We start from the raw sequence: 20,914 nt of genomic DNA on the forward strand, positions 1-20,914 counted from the left end.
ACTAAAAAAAAAAAAAAAAAAAAAAACGAGAAGCAAACCCAGAAAACTAATGCATGAACGAGAAAATCAATTAACCCAAAATCAAACCCAGCAATCGATTAAACCCAACAAAATTAGTTGACCCCGGAATTTTGCTGGGTTTTCTAAATTAATCGATTAATCCCAGAATTCAGAAAATCGATTAACCCTAGAAAATCAATTAACCCCAGAATTCAGAAAATCGATTAAACCCAGAAAATCAATTAAACCCAGAAGCAAACCCAGCAATCGATTAAACCCAGCAAACCCAGAAAATCAATTAACCCCAAAACTTTCGAAAATCAATTAAACCCTGAAATTTCGAAAAATCAATTAAGTGCAAAAAAATGACAAAATCAATTAACCCAAATAATTCCAAGATCAATTACATCAATCAATTTCGAACAATATTACAACAATCAAACCCAAAAAAATTAAGGCACATAGCATAAATAATTAAACCCAGAAACCCTTACCCCGAATTATTAAACCCAGAAACATTGAGTTCGTCGCCTATAACTCACTCTAAGGAGGTGGTTCTAGAAAGAGATCTGAGGCGAGGCGAGGCGAGGCGGTTAACCGGGAAACATAGCATGCATGTCACAAGAGCGAGGCGAGCAAGAAGCACCTACTTCGAGAGGGGCGAAGCCGGGCTTAGATGTAGTTTTCAGGTCAGAAGAAGAGGACAGAAAGGGGAGAGAGACAGAGAACAGAGGTCGGAAAGCTGAGAGGAGAAAGAGAGGAGAGAGGAGGAGAGGCGCTCAGTTGGAGGAGAAGGAGGAGAGGCGCTCAGTTGGAGCCTTGGAGGAGAAAGAGAGGAGAGATAAGGATGTTAGGGTTTATAAATGAACAATCCCGGTTTTTTTTTTTGTAGCACCGGTTCAGTGGCACCGGTTCAAACCGGTGGCCTTGTTATTTTTGGCACCGGTTTGATCTGAACCGGTGCCATTGTTCTTGGTCTAAATCCCCGCCCAATTTTAGGCCGGTTTTTGGCACCGGTTTGGTCTGAACCGGTGCCAATTGGGGGTTGCCTATTTGTATTTTTCTACTAGTGAGAAAGGTAAGGAATTTTATAGTATTGAAGTTTGCTTAATGGTGCAAATTAGAACATGTACATGGTTATATACTTATATGTAGTTTTATACTTCCTCCTTCCTTACGGGCTTGTTATGATTTACTGAAATGAATTGAACTAATTGGAGCTGAACTGAACTGAATTGAAGTGAGCTGAATTGAATTGTTTATAAGTGAAGGAAATCAAGAACTGAACTGAACTGAATTAATTGGAGCTAAAGTGAACTGAAATTAACTTGAAGAGAACTGGCCCTAACAAAAAACGACCAATTTCTAATCCTAACATGTTCATCCCATTTACATTAAAAACCTTCTACAATAATATATGTGTAAAATTAGATTTCCGTGCTTTTTTCATGTATTTTATTACTTTATTTGTCTATTTTTTTGCAAAATCCATGCAATTTACCATTTCAATATACTATTATTAGCTTTCCCATGAGGCCATGACACATACTTGTACTTCCCATTTAAATAAGAGTATATTCTTGCAATAAAAACACACTAGATAATTTTCAATCCATATCCAGGTTTGCGAAATATATATATGTGTGTAGGTCAATTCACTACAACAAATTCACCTTTGTGCCACGAGTAAAATCGTGGCACAAGTTTAAAATTCTCGTGGCAATGTAGTGTAGCCACGGGAATTTTTAAATTTACTCCTGTGACACAAGAGGCCGTGGCTAGGAAATTTGCCACGGGAAAATGGATGTCGTGGCAAATTTCGAATTTTATGCCACGGGTATGTAACGTGGCAAACAAATTCACTTGCCACGAATATTAATGTGGCTAACAAGTTCTTTGCCACAAATTCTACCGTGGCTAATAAACTTAGTTGCCACAAACATTACCGTGACCAGTAATCTTCTTTGCCACAAATATTACCGTGGCTAATAAACTTTGTCGCCGCAATATACTGTAGCTAATTATTTATTTGCCACAAATAATACCGTGGCAAATAAATCCATTGCCACATTACTTTCGTGACAAATAATATCATTTTACACTAATGACTATCGTGGCTAATAATTTCAATGGGCATAAGCTTTAATTTGTTGCAGCATTTATGGTATACGCATAACTGAATATTAAAGATGGAGTTTTTCTCAAATAAGTCATATTTGTCATTCTTGAAATCGATATATAACATTAAAAAGGTGATATTATGTCTTGGAATCCCATTCATTCAAACATACTTGAATTCGATATCCATACATACAAACATACTAGAAATCAATTGTCTCATTGTCTCATCACTAGCTCACTCTTACTAAAATAAATAAAAAATAAAACACTCAAATCGTTTTGCTGAAGAACAATATATACTCTATATATATGTACAATGTGACAATATGTCTGTGCTCCGCTCCTTGTTACCTACAATAAATAAATAGATAAATGATCAAGTTAATATTTTTTCAAAAAGAGCACCAAAAAAAGGATATGTTTTCAAAATGAAAAAGTCAAATTGACACAAAATATAGAACAATTAACTTTAAGCTCATAAATTATAACAACTGGCACATGGCAAAATTCTTTAATGTCTAACTACTGCTGCTATAACAGGTGAATAATGTATAACTACTTTAAGCTCATAAACTTATATCTAAGATGAATCATGCACCAATGAATAATGTATAACAGGTGAAGATAGCATTACTTACTTCATTCCTTTGAACCTTGACTTCCTAAATCATCAGAATCTGATGAACTTCCTGCTCCAAGAAAATCCAGAAGTTGACTAAACTTCTTCTCCTAAACTGCATTATTATCAGCAATTTTTCTGTCCACGTCATTCTTAACAGCTTCCGCCTCTTTTTTGGCTTGTTCAGCTTCTATTTTAGCCTGTTCTGCTTCTGTTCTAGCAGTTTCAGCTTCTTTTCTTGCATCTTCAATTGCTTGATCTGCTTTCTTTATAACTTCATTCACCTCTTGAGTAAGATCAATTCGAGAGGGCTTTACTTTAAAATGTTGCGTTATACTTCTACCAGGTCCATGAGCTTTCAAATACCCATGTGTATCTTTGCCAAGCACATCCTGAATAATTTGCTCATCTGTTTTCTCATTAAGACCTTGCTCTCTTTGTTCCTTTAATTTGTTTATCTCATCCTATCAATAAACAATATTAAGTTAGAAGATAAGATGGTAAATGTTAAATAGAAAATAACAAACATAAAACTTATAAACTTACTACTGCATAAGTGTTATTTGCCAAATTGATTGCATTCACAACCTTCTCAGATTTTCTTGTACGAGTTGCAACCAATACATCAACTCGAGAACACTTCCCGCCATTCTTCTTCTTCTACAAACATTACAGAGTTTTTAGAATCAAATTACACTCTCAATTATTGTACGTTTGCATATTTTGAATAAGTACGAGAATTACTTCGTAAATTTTTTAGTGGTTTAGAAGCTAATGACATTTAGTTATGTCCAACAAAATTTAAATTTCCATGTGTCAAGAATTCAGCTAATAAAAAAAATAAAAAAAAAAAAAATTCAGCTGGTGTACAAGTTTTGTTGGATAATAAGGCCTACAGACCCTGAAGCCTACAAGCTACTGCTCCTTGATTTTACTATTGAAGAAAAAGTATGATTGTTTAGGTATAAAGTCAAAGTGATACCTGACCCCTCTAGGATGTCATGATCATACGTACAAAGGAAGTAAAGGCTCTTACTGTACTCTGATCGACAAAATTAGTCTGATCAAAGCGTTTTCCTACCCGTCAGCATAATATTGCGGAGCACAAAGTCTAGCTTCGCAGCAGTAAGCTGCCGCCGAGTTTGATGCAAAATTTTATAGCTTGTGTAGAGGATGTAAGAGTAGAAGAACTCCCACAATTCAATAAGTGGGTAAAGGACAATAAATTCAAAGTCAAATTCTTCAGTTTGATAAGATTTCAGATCAGCTAAGAACTGCAGCAGCTAGCTCAGGTTATTATAACATTGATGACTCTTGCAAATTAGCAAGGTTTGTCAGCAAAAGAAATCAGAATTTTCAGCAAGACAGTAAGATTTTTCAGAAGAAAAATCGATATTCTCACAAAATCTAAGCAGTAGTTTCAGTTTTTTCGATGGAAAATATGAATTTCAGCAAGGAAGAAAGCTTCTCAGAAGATAATTCAAGATTTTGGCAAAGCAGTAATATTTCTCAGCAAGAGAAACCAGATTTTTCACCAAGTCAGTCAGAGTTTAAGCAAGAAAATCGAAGTTTCCAGCGAAAATCAGAACTTTTTAGCAAGCAGGATAATCAAATGTTTCAAAAAACAACAAGATTTTCAAGAAGAAAAAGCTATATCCTTGCAAAATTTCAGCAGGAGTCAGCATTTCCAGCAGAAAAATGAGAATTTCAGCGAGGTTGTAGGCTTCTCAGAAGAAGAAATGAAATTTTTGCAAGGAAATAAAGTTCCTCAGCAAGAAGAATCTGATTTTTCAGCAAGTCAACCAGATTTTTTCAGTAGAAAAATTAAAAACTTCAGCAGGGAAATCGAAATTTTCAGCAAAAGTCAGAATTTTTTCAGCGAGCGGAATATTCCAATGCTGTAGCAAGAAAGTAAGATTATTATCAAAGCAGTTCATATTTTTCAGTAGAAAAATCAAAATCTCAGCAGATTTTTCATTCGTGAATCATCAGTCTCCTTTAAGTCTTAGAACCGCTGTAGCACCTCTAAGACTTAGGGGGCTAGATGCAAGGGAGCAACTCTACACCGCTCCATCATTTGGGGGTTCTGTAATGTGGGATGACTCCCTCTGAGTCATATCACTAATAATTATCAATAGTCATACATAATTCACAATTCACAATGACTAGAATGGCACATTTCCAACAGAATTTGTCAGGTTTCTGTATACATCAATATATCGGAGGATTGAGTTTATTAACAAAAAAAGGAGGAAATATGCCTTATTCTTAATAAATTCTCTCTATCTCCTTTGGTTCCGTTCTTTTGAGTTGTTTTGCTCTATTCTACTCTACCCAGAAACTCAAAAAAATAGGGCCGAAGTATTATAAACTTCAAACTTGTTAGTTATTAAGAATATTTATTTTTTTATACTACTTGCACAAACTCAGCATTTAACCATTGAACTTTATGGACATTTTCAGTGAAATTGCAATGGTGGCAGAAGATTTTTAACAATCATCAAATATGTATGATTAGTTTTGTAAGATTCAAAGTTCATTTTTTTTTGTGCTAAAATTCAAATCAAAATGCATATGATAATAATTTAATAAATTATTATGATAAACTTGTTTTTGTGTGGCAGTCGAAGAACCACCAGGACTAAATCTCATTTTTAGATCTTAACCACCATCATGTATATAATTATTAATTATGGGAAATCATTAATCAAAGTCTTCAACAACCCTATTAGCTTATTAATTAAAAGCTACTTCATCTAAGAAGTACAGAGTAATAGTCTTCTAAATAATTTGCATGCATGAATCACATCATATATTTATTTATATGCTTTACATTGAGAGATTGATACCACTACAACTCAGTTATAGACTGTAAGTCTGAAGTATATCGGAGGATTGAGTCACACCAAATTGAAGCAAAAATCGAAAAATAAAATCAAAATTCGAGAACAAAAATCAGAAATTATGAAAATTAAAGAGCAAAAATCTTGAGCCTCGCCAAATTGAAGCAAATATCGAAAAATAAAATCAAAAAAAAAAATTTGGGATTTGTGAGGGGATTAGTGTTTGTGAGATTTTTTTGTTTGGGGTAATTAGCTACCTAATCGGTGAACTAACTTCTTTCTTTTTTTTTTTTTTTTTTTTTTTTTTTTTTTTTTTTTGTTTTTTGTTTTTGAATAGGGTGAACTAACATTATTTGTTAATTAAGATTAAGTGGTACTTTATATAAGTATCAATATAACATAATGACCTTATATCCTTTTTTAATCTTTTTTGTGTTTTGTTGATTTGTCTTAGTTTTTTTTTTATTTAATTTGAAGTGGTTAATTCTATTTTTTTTATTACACATGTATGATTATTCATAATGTAATAACTTGTTATTACATTAATTATACTACCTTCGATTTTTATTAGTTGCAACTTCGGAATAATTTATATCTCACTAATAATGCCTCAAAGTTACAACTAATTAAAAATCAAAGGTGGTGTATATATATTATAGAATGTAGTATATATTGTTCCTCTAGAAAAAAGTAAAAACTGCATATATTATAAAGGTGCTTATTAATAATAATAATAATAAAAAAACGATATTACTTATTCAAGAGTTACTTATTTAAGGGGTTACTTGGTCGGTTAAGGGTTACTACTATTAAGTAACTTATAACCAACCGAGTAACTCATGAATAACTAACCCCTAACTGATAACCCTTGAATAAATAACCCCATAATAAGTGTCCTCGAAATATAAAAGTAATAACTGAAATTGAATTATTGATAAAATATTAATTGTGTTAACTTCCGACAATAAGTACACAATTAATTATGTTTTCTTACATTTAATAATCTAATAAGTACACAATTAATTATGTTTTCTTACATTTAATAATCTAGTTACAAAAAAAAAAAATATATTGTGTGAATATCATTTCAGCTTAATTTTAATTCAATTCATTTCAGCTCCAATCAGTTTAGTTCAATTCAGTTCAGCTCTAATCAATTTAGTTCAGTTCAGCTTCAAATTTCCTTCATTCTTAAAAAAATATTCATTTCAGCTTAGTTTAGTTTAGTTAAGTTCAGCTCCAATCAGTTCAATTCAACTCCAATCAGTTCAGTTTAGTTCAGTTAAGTTAAGCTCACTTTAGTTCAGTAAATGTGAACAAGCCCTTAGTCTGAGAAAGAGTTAAAGAGTAATTTAACTTTACTACTAATAGAGTTCCTCCATCCAATACTATTTTAATAATCCTATAAAATTGATTAACAATATTGTTAGAGTAATATTAGGTTATTGTTAATCCATGTTTTAACAACCTCATTCTAATTATTTCATATAATAGTATAGTCTCCTATCTAGCTTAATTTATATATATAGGTACTTGTATAATCATTGTAATGTAATTTTGAAACTATGCTCATATCTATTACGGAGCACTAAATTATTTCAGATTATACTTATATTTATAAAATAAAACATTTATATATATTCATGTGTATCGAATGCTATGTTTGTTGTACACTATCTTCTTTTTTTTTTTTTTATATACTCCCTTCGTGTTTTTTTTAAGTGACACAGTTTGACCGACACGTAGTTTTAGGAGATTTTATTGACTTTAATAAAATAAGATGTTAGTGGGGTAGGTTGGAGGAGTGAAAAATGATAAAGTAAAAGAATGTGAGAGGAAATGCGGACCATGAAAGGAATGAGAAATGATAAAGTAAGAGATAGTGGGGTGAAAATATATTATTAAAATGTAAGGAATTTCTAAAAGAGGAAGTGTGTCACTTTAAAAAAAAACAATTGTTTAAGGAAAGTGAGTCACTTAAAAAAACACGGAGGGAGTATATAAAATCATTCATAAATAAAAGTTATACGACATCTAAAAAAAGATTTAGATCTACTAAATACGTAATAATTGAATCAAATCGAATCATTCGTAAGCAAATTCTCCATGTTATGATCGTTGTCTCATATCATACTATCTTATATCTATTCAGTGAGCAATTCAAATATAAAATTATAATTTTTTAAATAAAGTTCTAATCAATAAAAAATCAAAAAATAAAATATAAAAAATAAAATTAATTTTACAAAGCTACAAGTAAAATGTAGGAGGGAAATTTACCTCCATAATCAGTAAAGAGGTTGAAAATTTTGTGTGGAATTCTACCCCTAAAGTAAAACTCATCAACATTAGGTGGTAAAACTCCCTCCAAATCAATACTCAATATATCTAATCTATAATAAAAAAATTTAAAAAAATCAAAAACAAAATTAAAAACAAAAAACATTAAGAAAAAGGGTGTAAAACACTTAAACACTAACAGCTTCAATTCCTCAACCTGCGTTCTTCATCCTTCACTCCATTTTTTTTTAAATTTTTTTTTTTTGGGAAAGCCAGTTCTTTACTCCATCCTCTATTCTCTACCAATTTCAAGCTTTTAACCCAACTACTCTCTTCTAGACTCAAGTGGGAAATCTCAAATTCTCAGGTAAGTTCCTTCTCTCCTATATCTGAAATTTAATTTCTCTCTGAAATTATGTTTATGTAAATTAATTAACGTTATTTATTGGGGTTTTTTTTTTCTTAAAAAAAAAAATTTTAATATACATATATGTGTGATATCAAATATCATTTCGGGTTTCAATGGGTTGTGAAATTTGTTTTCAATCTATCATCATCCGTCAATTAGCTGATTTCATAATGTAACTCGAATTCAATGGGTTTCAAATCAACATTTTAACCATCAATAAAAGTTCTAGTGAGAGTTGTGCAGCAGCTTATCATATAAGAGACCTATACATTGATTGAACCACGATGTGGTAATTGGAAATTGTGTTGAATTAGGGCTACTTGTATCCAGAATCTTCTTCGTAATTTACCCCTTTTGTGTTTTGGATTCGATTTTTTCAATTCTTTGTTTCTGATTTTGTTATTTTGATTTATTGTATTAGGTGAGAAGGGAAGACGGATTAAGGAATCCTGTTTTTTGAATATGGATGAGTGTGATGTAGCAAACTTTATAGCCATTTGCTGGGCTATTTATGGTGCTAGGAACTCTTAGATCATGGAGGGGGAGTGTAGGGACTATGGGGAAGTGCTGAGCTATGCTATAAAGACTGGAAATTCCAAGCCTGGTTTTTGCTGTGCTACTGATGTTAGTTCAGGGAAGGCTGATGTTGTGTGTCGATTGGACAACATATGCTGGACTCTTAAAGGTTAATGTTGATGTTGCCTTTGTAGGTGACTTTGGGTGTGGTTTGGGGTAGTGATCAGGGATGGTTTTGGTGAAGTTATGGCTACAGGGGTCTAGCAGGGCAGTGAGAAGTGGGACGTGAAGGTGGCTGAAGCAAAAGCCGTGTGATGGGGGCTGCAGCTGGCTGCGAATATGGGTGCCCAAAATTTAGTTGAGGGTGATTGTTTGCAGGTCTTCCAAGCTTTGAAGAGCGAAGAGATTGGCTATAGTGAATTTTCTTTAATTTTAGAGGATGTTTTGTTATTTTGCACTAACTTTGTTATTGTTTATTGGTCTTTTGTGAAACGAGGTGGGAATAGGGTTGCTCATGAATTGACCCGGTTTCATCATAGGGAAGTGGGTCAATGAATTTGGTTTGATGTAATTCCCTCTCGTATTCTTGATGTAGCTCTTCTTGACATATCTAATTAGCTCCCCTTTATGGGTTTTATAAAAAAAAGGAAAAAAAGAAAAAGAAAAAAGAAAAAAGAATGGACCATGTTTTATTGATTTGATATAAATCTGACTTGGATTCTCATTACTTTATTTCTTCATGTACATGTAAGAGGTTCTGGATTGAGAATACATTGAAGAAAATAGGACTCAAGGAAGATATAATAATCTCAACATTAATTAAGCTTTAAAAATGCTAACAAAAAAAAAATAATTCTTTTGGTTTACTATTTGCACATTAAAATCGCATCATATAATAAGAAAAGGCTATGTTTTTTTTATAAAACCGTAGCAATTAGGTAAAAAATGCTATGATTTTGAATTGTAGCAAATACATGTTCCTATGTGTTACTCCTAGTTTTGCGGTTCAAAACCAGAGCAAAAGGCTTGAATAAAACCGTAGCAAGTGTACTAGTGTATTTTGCATTGGTACTGCTCTACTTGTTCAGAATTATTGTAACATATGACTTTTAATATCAAATATATTCATCAATTTGACAAGACTAAGCTAATCTTCTAAAAAATGCAAATTAAAAAAAAAAACAAAAATTAATAATAATAAAATGCAAAACAAAATATTTTTTTGGCAATTTTACACTACATTGTTTATTTTATTTTATTATTATTATTTTTTTTTTAAAATAATCAATAATTATAAGATACAACATTTTTTAAACAAATTTATTTGAATATTATTTGGGTAAATGTCATATGGTTAAAAATTTATAATAGTGCATAACCAACAATTTTATTTGAAAGAATTTGTAATTTTTTTGTTTTACATATTAATTTGTATTTCATGTTTGAAACTAATTGTAAATTTAACCATAATAAAAGAAATTTTGTCGTAAGATTCCTATCATTACACTAAGTTTATTTTCTTTAAAAGAAATATGGTCGGTTTATATTAACATATGTTTGCCACATAAATAAATTTTGATGTGGCACAAGTGTTATAATGATTGTCACATTGAATAAAATACCCGTGACACAAGTGTTTGTTTTCCACGAGAATAATATTGTCGTGGCATCACTGTCTATTTGCCACAAGAATATAAATACGTGTGGCATAAGTGTTTATTTGCCACGGGAAAAACATATAGTCGTGGCACTAGTTTCAGTTAGCCACGAACATCATTTTTCCCATGGCATAATATTTGTTGTCATATCAAGTTTATTATTGAATTTAATTTTTCCCGTGGCAAGATCAAATTATGCCACGAATTTAGAATTCCCGTGGCATAATTCGTGGCACAAGTGGTGAATTGTTGTAGTGATTGACCATATTGGTATATAAGTTAACACCCTTATGACATATTGGTATATAAATTATTGTCGGCGACATATTGGTATAAAAATTAACATGTGGCGACATATTGGTATATAAATTAACAAATTGTGACATTTACCCCTATTTTTTCTTCGGATGAAAGAGCGTGTTGTATACTTCAAAATTTTGTTTTAATTACTTTTGCAATCTTATTTATTATCATAAAATACTTATTCAGCACCAAATAATAATTTTTCCCTCTTCCCTTCCAATACAATAACTTTGATAAATCAATCAAACGATAAAACCCCAAAGAACTAATAAACAATAAACAAAATCTCAATATTAGTTATTTAATTTCAAAACCAATTACTAGTAGACGCTAACTTTCATTATTACTTCATTTGTATTATACCCACAACTTTGTAAATCAACAATATAATAAGAAAAAAAAATATATATATGAGTGTTTTTTTTTTAATAAAAGAAGAATCTACCCTTGTGATGCTTCAATGACCCATGCCCTCAATACATTCAAGCTTATATCCCTTTGCTCAAGCATTCCTATTCGTTTTCCCCTAGCTTCTTTCTCATCACTTCTGGGCTTTCAACTTTTTTTTTTTTTTTGGATTTTTACTTCATAATTGTTTTAAATTAATATAAAAAGTAGAGAAAAGTATAAAAAAAAATGTCAAATAAAAGTTATTAGCACTAAAATTAAGCGCGTGTATCATACGCATATCCTCCGACGAAAAAATAGGGGTAAATGTCGCAATTTGTTGACTTATATACCAATATGTCGCCACATGTTAATTTTTATACCAATATGTCGTCGGCAATAACTTTTATATCAATCTGTCATAAGGGTGTTAACTTTTATACCAATATGGTCAATTGGCCTGTGTGTGTAATTATAATAAAAAATAATTAATTAAGTCTTTAAGCAGTTAATAATTTAGCAAAAAATTAAATGCTAATGTCATGTTATGAAATCCTTATGACTACAAATAAACATTAATTATCTATCCTTATTTGGTATTCCTTTAAAAATGCATAAATACGCGTGTGCAAATAAGTGTAATAATTAGTCAACATTTTTTTAAAAAAAATAGAGTAGAATTTTTGAGTAAAAATTTCTCCAAAAAAAAAAACCACTTTGGTATAGATAGATATATAAATACTTATTTCAGTTATGGCACATACATCTCTACCTTATAAAAAGTACTCCCTTTAATTTATTAAATGTGTATTTCGAGCATTTATTAAATGTCTATTTCTAACATTTAAAAATTTACAAGAATAATTATTATTTTAAATGTTTTTTCTTTTAAAAAAACACATTAATATGCGATGTAGTACCAGATTACTCTTATAAATAATGTGTTGCCAATTATGTCATTCAAAATGTACATTTGAATAGTTACCCTCATTAATAGGTTCGTATTAGCCACCCTAGATATTGTAAGAGTGGAATTCGGAAATAATAAAAGTACAAATATTATTACAAAGTACAATAATAATAATAAAATGAACCAGATGAACATCAACAAGAAACAATCGAAAAAATTTACTTGAATATTTATTATTGTTAAAAAAAAAAAAAAAAAAAAAAAAAAAAAACACACACATTAACGTAGCAGCCTAGTATTATTTTTGTTTTACTCTATTGTATGTAAAAGTGTAAAACTATATAAAACCGGTCTAACAGCATCTACTAATTGGCTTGATAAAGATAAATCTGGAACATTAAATCTTTACACGAGGCCAAAACACATTATTACATGACCCATTAGTGTGAATAATGTGCGATGCTTGAAAAAAAAGTCTAGATTGTACGTGAATGTTTTCAGAGGTTTCTGGGTAATATGAGGAAGAATCTTGACTGAATATAATTTTAAAAAAAAAAAAAAGGTGATTATAATAATTAGTACGAGTAATAGTGATGTTGATCTGAGGTGGGGGTTTTCTCAATTCTCCCGAAGTTTGTAAATTTGTCTCTAACCTAAAAAGCCAAAAACATACTGCAAACTGCAGCTCTTGATGCCTGAACTCTGATTATGATGTATCCAACACCAAAGTCACACCGTTATTAAATCTAAAGGCGGCCCTTCTTTTCTTTTCTTTTTTATTTTTTTATTTTTTTATTTTTATTTTTATTTATTTTTTATTTTAAATCTTCGGAGTTACTTATGTGCATATCCTTTTCTCATATTGTACTCGTTTTGTCCTAAATTAATTGTTAAAATTCCTATAAAAAAAATAAAAAAAAATTAATTGTTGAAAACATAAAGTAAATTCTTTGAATAATATAGTATTCTTTTCGTTTTAAAATGTGTTAAATATGATTGAATAATTCTCTGTGTAAATTCTCATTCTTTTGTGACAATTTGCTATCTAGTAGAGTAGTAGACATGTAATAACTAACAATAATGTTGGTGGAAATGTTCGAATTAATACATTAAAAAAAATTAAAAAAATAGTAAAAAAAAAAATTAAATCAAATAAATGTTCAAAACCTGTTGGGTTGACCCGAACCCTAAACTTTTGGCTAGGGTTGAACATTTCTTGACTCGTAATCTGAAATGACACAATCCGAGATGACTCATTATCCGACCCTAATTGACAGATCTACATAGTAATAAAGTTCTATTAGATTGTGAGGTATATTATTTTAACCGATTAATATGCTACCTCCGATTCAATTTACTCGCAACAATTTCCTTTTTTGGGTGGTTCAATTTACTTGCAACAAACTTGTTTCTTTCCTTTTTTAGTATTTTTTGGGTGGTAATTGACCAATATACCCTTACTATTTTTTTTAAATAACCATATTAAATTACAAATCTGATTTTATTATATTAATACCCAACCTTAATTAATCAAACCCCAAGCTTAATTAATTAAACCCTCATCCCCTTTAATTTTCTCTCTCCTCCTCCAACCCCATTTTCATGGCGGCTTTGTGATGTTAAGAGCGGCGGGGGTTGCAGATCGGCGACGACGTGGGTTTGATTCATGGGTCGGGTTTCGTGGTTTGATTCGTGGGTCGGGTTGCTGGTGGTCGGGTTTCCTGGGTTTTGGTTTCGTGGGTAGGTATCGTTGGTTTCGTGAGTTGGTGGATTGATGTTGCTGGGTTCGTGGTTGCAGATCGACGGTGCTGGGTTCATGGTTGCAGATCGACGGTTTTGGGTTCGTGGGTTGCTGGGTGCGTGGGGGTGGTGGTGGGTCGACGGTTTCCTAGGTTCGTGGGGTGGCTGGGTTCGTGTGGTGGCTGGGTTCTTGGGTTGCTGGTGGTGGGTTGGTGACAGGGTAAAGTCGTATCCCCAAATCAAAAGTAATTCCTAAATCCTCTAACTAATGTATATAGGGAAGTAGGGTCGAATCCACAGAGAAACGAGTCTTTCTATTCCTAATTAACTAATATAATCTAGATTATGAAGTAACCAATATATAAGTTTGAATATGAAACTAAACTACGAAGGTTAAGAATAGGGAGAAAACAATGAATAAAAGGATCTAGGGCATATGTTCACCAATAAATAATATTCCAGGGTGAAACATAATGGGATTTCGCTACGTATTATAATCACACAATTAATTTACCGGTATTAAGTCCCATCTTTCGAATCTCGACTTAACCATTTATAAATTAACCTGCCTATTGAAACTAGACCTAAACATCAATTCTCATATGTCGAATCTCGAATCAATATTGTCAAACTCATGCATAAAACATCAGGCCTAATCTAGTCACAGAGCATTAAATCAATCAATAGGAAATTAATCTAGCATTGACAATTAACAACAATAAATTACCCCTTCATATTATTTATGGATCCCCATAAACCCTAGAAAGAAAACTACTCACACATAATAAAAACTAAACTAATCAAAGCAATAAAACAAGACATGATCAAAGGAATAAAATAAACAACTAAGATTAAGAGAAAAGAAATCGTTACCAAATAAATCTGGAATTAAGAATAAAGTTGAGAACAAAAGTATAAGAGAAAGAATTAATCTAAAGCTAAGTAGAGAGAGATAATCTAAGAAAATAATTAAGAGAGAGTAAAAGAAGGTAAAAGAAGAGTAAGAAGATACTAAAATCGTTTTACGGAGGAGTATTTATACTCCGTACGAATCCTAAACTAAAACAAACTTAAACGTCGAATAATTAGCTCCTAACAATAACACGCGCCCGATCGGGCGCGCCTTTTTTCTCTTTAGTATGCTTCTCGCGCCCGGCCGGGAGCGTCACCGGGTGCCGACCTTTGCTTCCCTCGCCCGGCCAGGCTCGCCTCTGGGCGCCAGCCTCTTTAGCCGGGCGGCTCTCTTGGGCCACTATCTGGACTACGATTGGGCTCCAATTTTTCGGGCCAATCTGGGTTTCCTCTTCGGGTCTTGAATACTCGGTCCAAATGCCCCGGTATCACCTATACCGAGCCCTTAATCACTGGTTCGATGGCTCTAACCGGCCCTGGGCTATAAAATCTGGTCGTGTTTCTCCAGTGCTCGTGATTGCTCCATAATATCTCGGGAAAATGCTCCAAAAGTGCAAATCCCTGCAAAATTCAACCAAATCTACGAAAACACTAATTAGTAATAAAAGTGGCTCTAAAGAGCCAAAAACACTACTAATTATGACCAAGGGACATGGGTAAAATACTATATAAAATAGACACATCAGTTGGCGGGTTGCTGAAGGTGCGTGAAGTGGTGGTGGTGCGTCGGCAGTTTGCTGGGTTTGGTACTGGGTGGTGGTGTGTGGTTTGGGTGATGGTTGGTAGTGTTGGTGGTGGTGGGTTATTTAATTTAATTAAAGTTGATTTTTTTTTTTTTTTTTTAAGGTTGGATTAATAGTTAAGCAAATACCCTTATTTTCCATAATCAAATTTTCAATCTTTTGCCTTGGTTTCCGAAAATTTGTACTTTATTGCAACTAAATTTAACCTGAGGTAGTATATTATAAATGCATGTTTTACACTTTGAATTAATTCCTTCGCTCTAAAAAATATTATGATATATATAAAAGATAAATTCATATGATAATTTTTTAGAATCATAATCTCATTTTTCTAATAAAATTAAAATTTAATTTGTACATCTGAAATATTGGTATTTTATCAATAATGAAACTCTAAACTACCAATTTTATCCTAAAATTCTATCCAAATGTAATTCTAAACTAACTTTTTTTTTTTATGTTATGAAATCTATTTAAATCTATCCAATGTGGCTCGACACTTGGCGAAAAGTTAGAACGCCAAGTGTCACTGCCTCGTGACCTAGCTAAAAATTTAGCTTTATATATTAGTTATATGATATATATAGAGTAGGATACTTGGAGGGCAAGGCCAAATAACCTAAAGATAATCACAAGATAATATTCACAATATTTCACAATATTTATCTTTCCTAATACCCCCCCTCTCAATTTGGAGAGTACGGATCTCGGTCACCCAACTTGCGAAGAAGAAACTCAAATTTAGCTTTTCCCAAAGCCTTTGTAAAAATATCAGCCAACAGAACCGTCGTAGGAACATAATAAGGTATAATCGTTCCATCTGTAATTGCATCTCTAACAAAATGACAATCCGACTCAATATGTTTTGTTCGTTCATGAAACATTGGATTCTGCGCAATGTATAACGCGCACTGACTATCACAATAAAGGTGCATCTCATTTTCATATTTAACACCTAAGTCACCAAGAAGTTGTTTCAACCACTTCAATTCACAAGTCGTTGTATTCATACAACGATATTTTGCTTCCAATGAAGAAAGAGCAACAGTAGGTTGCTTCTTGGTTTTCCATGACACCCAGGACAAACCAAGAAGCACAAACCAACCACTCAAGGGTCGTCTGGAGAGAGGACAACCTTCCCAATATGAATCACACCAGCCTTCCAACTGTAAAGCACTGTCTGATCTCAATAAGATACCCTGTCTTGGGCTCTTCTTCAAATATCTAACAACTCGCAGAGCTGCTTCCCAATGATTAATCTTGGGATTTTGCATAAACTGTGATAAAATGTGTACAGAGTATGCCAAATCGGGTCTCGTGACAGACAAGTAAATCAGTCGACCTATGAATTGACGATATTTCTCTATGTCATGAAAATACTCTCCTTGAGCCAAGGCTAACTTGTGATTTTGTTCCATAGGGAACTCTGCAGGTTTAGCATCAAGTAAACCAACCTCGGTTATAATATCCAATGCATACTTCCTCTAGCAAATAAAAATTCCCTGTTTATTCCGAGCTACCTCTAGCCCCAAAAAATATTTCAATACACCAAGATCCTTCATCTTGAAACACTTTCCCAGATATGATTTAAAATTGAGCATAGCATTTTTATCATTGCCTGCTACAATTAAATCATCAACATATGCTAACACATTGAGTTGCATTATACCCTTTATCAGAGTAAATAAGAAAAAGTCATAATATGACTGTTTAAAGCCATAGTGTTTCAAAGTTGTAGCTAGCTTTGCAAACCAGCATCTCGGAGCTTGCTTAAGCCCGTACAATGACTTATTCATCATGCAAACTTTGTCAGAATTATTTTTCTCAAAACCAGGGGGAATTTTCATATATACCTCTTCTTCCGAATCACCATGAAGAAACGCATTATGAACGTCCATTTGATGGACTTCCTAATTTTTCACCGCCGCTACTACAAGAAAAGTATGAACCGTCACCATTTTTGCAACCGGAGCAAAAGTCTCATTGTAGTCTAAACCTTCAACCTGATGATGGCCAAAGATGACTAATCTCACTTTCAATCTCAGCAAGTTTTCGTGCTCATCATATTTCTCTTTGTACACCCACTTGCTTCCAAGTGCCTTTTTTCGGGAGGTAGTTTCTCTAACACCCAAGTGCCCTGTTCTTCTAGTGCCTGTATCTCATTTTGCATAGCCTTTCTCCAACCCTCGTGTTTCATGGCCTCCCTGAAACTTTTGGGTTCATTTCCTCCTGTAATAGCAGCAATATATGTTCTATATTTCACAGAAAACCGATGAGAATCAACAAAATGTGTTATAGGGTAAACAATACCTGAGGAAGGTGATGTCACGAGTGAACTTTGAGTTAATGTAGATAGACTTTTATTTTGGATAGTATGTGTCACAAAGTCACGAAATTTTACATTAGGAAATTTCGTTCTCATGCCTTTACCCAAGGCACTGTTGCTGCAATCTTCAATGTGCGCACCTCGCTCTACAGCTTGCGAGTGTGGCACAGGCTACTGGAGGTCTTCCATAGCTACACTGCCCCCCGTGGCCTACGATTTTCCTCCATCTCCTCCTGTCATCTCTCAAACTCACGCACAAGAGGAAAAAAAATTAAATTGATTATTTTGGGCATAAACAGAACTAAACAAACAAATATGCGAAAGTTGTCTCAAAGAACTTGCGTTCTATGAGACATGAGAAAATAATTTAGACTACAAAAATAATCAGGAATAAAAATAAAACCGTATCCCCGGCAACGACGCCAAATTTTGACAGGATAAAGTCGTATCACCTAATTAAAAATAATTCCTAAGTTCCTCTAACTATGCAGATAGGGAAGAAAGGGTCGATCCACAGGGAAACAAGTCCTCCTATTATTCCTAATTAATTAAAAAAATCTAAATTATAAAGTAATTAAATTATAGATATAAGGAATTAAACTAAGGAAGATAAAAATAGGGAGAAATCAATTAATAAAAGCCTAGGGCATAGGTTCACCAATAAATAATATTCTAGGGTAAAACATAATAACCAATCATCAATGCATCAATTCATTAGATCATAAAGGGCTTTCGCTACATATTACAATCACGGAGTTAATTTACCGGTATTAAATCTCATCTCTCGAATCTCGACTTTACCATTTATAAATTAGGCTGCCTATTGAAACTAAGCCTAAACATCAATTCTCATCTCTTGAATCTCGAATCAAAATTGCATAACTTATACAATTAAACCAGACCTAATCTAATTGCATAGCATTAAATCAATCAATAGGAAATTTATCAAGCATAGACAATCAGCAACAATAAATTACCCCTTCTTATTATTTATGGATCCCCATAAACCCTAGAAAAAAAACTACTCACGCATAATTAAATCTAAACTAAGCAAAGCAATTAAACAAGACATGATGAAATAAAGAAATTAAGTTACTGAAAATAATAGAGAAGAAATCGTTACCAAAATTAACGGAAATAATGAATTGTATTAAGAACAAGGTTGTAGAGTTGTAGAGAGAGAAATAATGGGAGAAAACTAATCTGAAAACAAGTAGAGAGAGAAAGCTAATAGAAAAAGGTACTAAAATTACTTAACAAAAACATATTTATATTAAAGTCGAAAATCATAAACTTAAACGAACTAAAATCGAGCTTAATTATCTTCCAAAGACACGCGCCCGACGCCTCACCGCCCGATCGGGCGCGCCTTTTCTCCATCAGATCTTCTCTCTCGCCCGGTCGGGCGCGGGATCGAGTGTCTTCATAAAATCCCGGGAAAATGCTCCAAATGTGCAATTCCCTGCAAAACTCAACCAAAACTACGAAAACACTAGAAAACACTAATTAGAAATAAAAGTGGCTCTAAAGAGCCAAAAACACTACCAATTATGACCAAGGGACGAGGGTAAAATACTATATAAAATAGACATATCAATAACCAAGAAGACAAATCCTAAAACCCCTAGGAAAAAAACCCGCCCAATTGGGCCATAAGCTGCCCGATCCAGCCCAGTCTTTTTCTAGGCTAAACTTCTTCTACTCTTTCTTTTGGGCTCAAAATACTCTTAGCCCAAATTCTTCTTCTTCCTTGGTCCATTACTTGAACCAATTTCATGAACCAAGCTCTTAGTCACCAATATCCTTTGTCTTGGGCTATTAAAGACGGTCATGAATGTGATGTGATCATAAGCTTTAATATCTCGTGGTGGCCGGAAAACCATAGAAATCACTAAAAATCGGGAAATTCCGACAAAATAAATGCCAACTCTACGAAATACTCACAACCACACATTAATACTAAAAATAGTCCCGAAGAGCTCAAATGCACATAAAAATGACCATGGGACGGGGTGTAAAATAGCATATAAAATACACATATCAGATGTTTAAGGTAAAATCATTGGTTTACGAACTCTTTTGAATTCTTAGGATGAGGGTTTTTTTTAGGCTAATTATGGCTAATTCTTGATGATTTTTTATTAAGGTTGTTGATAATGATTGGAGCTAGGTTGTTTTAGCTAATTGTGGCTTAAGATTGATGGTTCTAGCTTATTTGAAAATGAGGAAAATGACCTCTATATATAAGGAAAAAAGATAGTCTGATGATCAGAGAAAGACCAAAAGTTCTAAATAAAATAGAACTGGTTTTGACGCTCGCAACGTGATAAGATTGTCCCACCACGTTGGGTATTGACGCGCCTTGTAAAAACTATTGGTGTGCGATGAACCTGATGTTTTGCGTTGGTTCCAAAAGATAGGAAAGCTGTATGGAGTTTGATTTCTATTGCAATTGTATTTACAGAAGATATCCGAACGTCTTTGAATTTGGATGAAACAATGACTATCTTTTGAGAAGTTTTATTCAATACCAAACTTCTTTTATCTTTATCTTTTAGAAAGAATAGATTAGAACCGTCTAGAGAATTCTAGAAGATCCTAACTAATTTAAGATTGGGAGTATGATCATACAGGGTTTAAATAAGATATTTGGACTCCACATAATCATTGGGTCGTAGCTGATCTGATGTGAACCTAGGCTCGGTTTGGGCTCGATTTAGTATTTTGGTCAATTGTTATTACATGCACCATGGTGCACCTATTGCATCAGGCCCAAATAACAGCCCCCTAGCTATATCCGCCCAAAAAACATGCCCAACACATACGAGCCCAATAGCTATTCATACGAGCCCAAAAAAATTGTTTCCTCTTCCTCTCTCAACCACCATATCAATTTTTTTTAAATTTATTTAAAAAATTCTATTTCATCTCATAAATTCAAAATCTTTCCTCATTTACTCATTTTATTTTTTTCTCTCATCTCTCCATTTTTTCTCTCTCTAAAAAATTGCTCTACCGCCATGGATAAAGACGAGGAACAGAAGAATACTCCTTCAAAAAGGTGAACATTACTTAAACTTCTTTGAATCTGCTACTATTATGTAAAATTTGCTAATTGTGTAAAATTCAACAAAATTATGAACATAA

The 20,914-nt window shown here is 32.8% G+C and overlaps 1 long non-coding RNA gene across 1 annotated transcript; it reads right to left on the minus strand.

The window, feature by feature from the left end:
* Positions 1-2,237: 2,237 nt before the first annotated feature.
* Positions 2,238-3,408, minus strand: LOC145559887 (uncharacterized). Its single transcript, XR_014093021.1, has 3 exons — positions 3,287-3,408; positions 2,760-3,204; positions 2,238-2,472 (listed from the first exon to the last, which is right to left on the minus strand). It is a non-coding gene; the product is annotated as an uncharacterized LOC145559887 (long non-coding RNA).
* Between the last annotated feature and the right edge of the window lie 17,506 nt (positions 3,409-20,914).

The sequence above is a fragment of the Chenopodium album genome, chromosome 9 (genome assembly GCF_948465745.1).
Source record: "Chenopodium album chromosome 9, dcCheAlbu1.1, whole genome shotgun sequence".
Taxonomy (NCBI): domain Eukaryota; kingdom Viridiplantae; phylum Streptophyta; class Magnoliopsida; order Caryophyllales; family Amaranthaceae; genus Chenopodium; species Chenopodium album.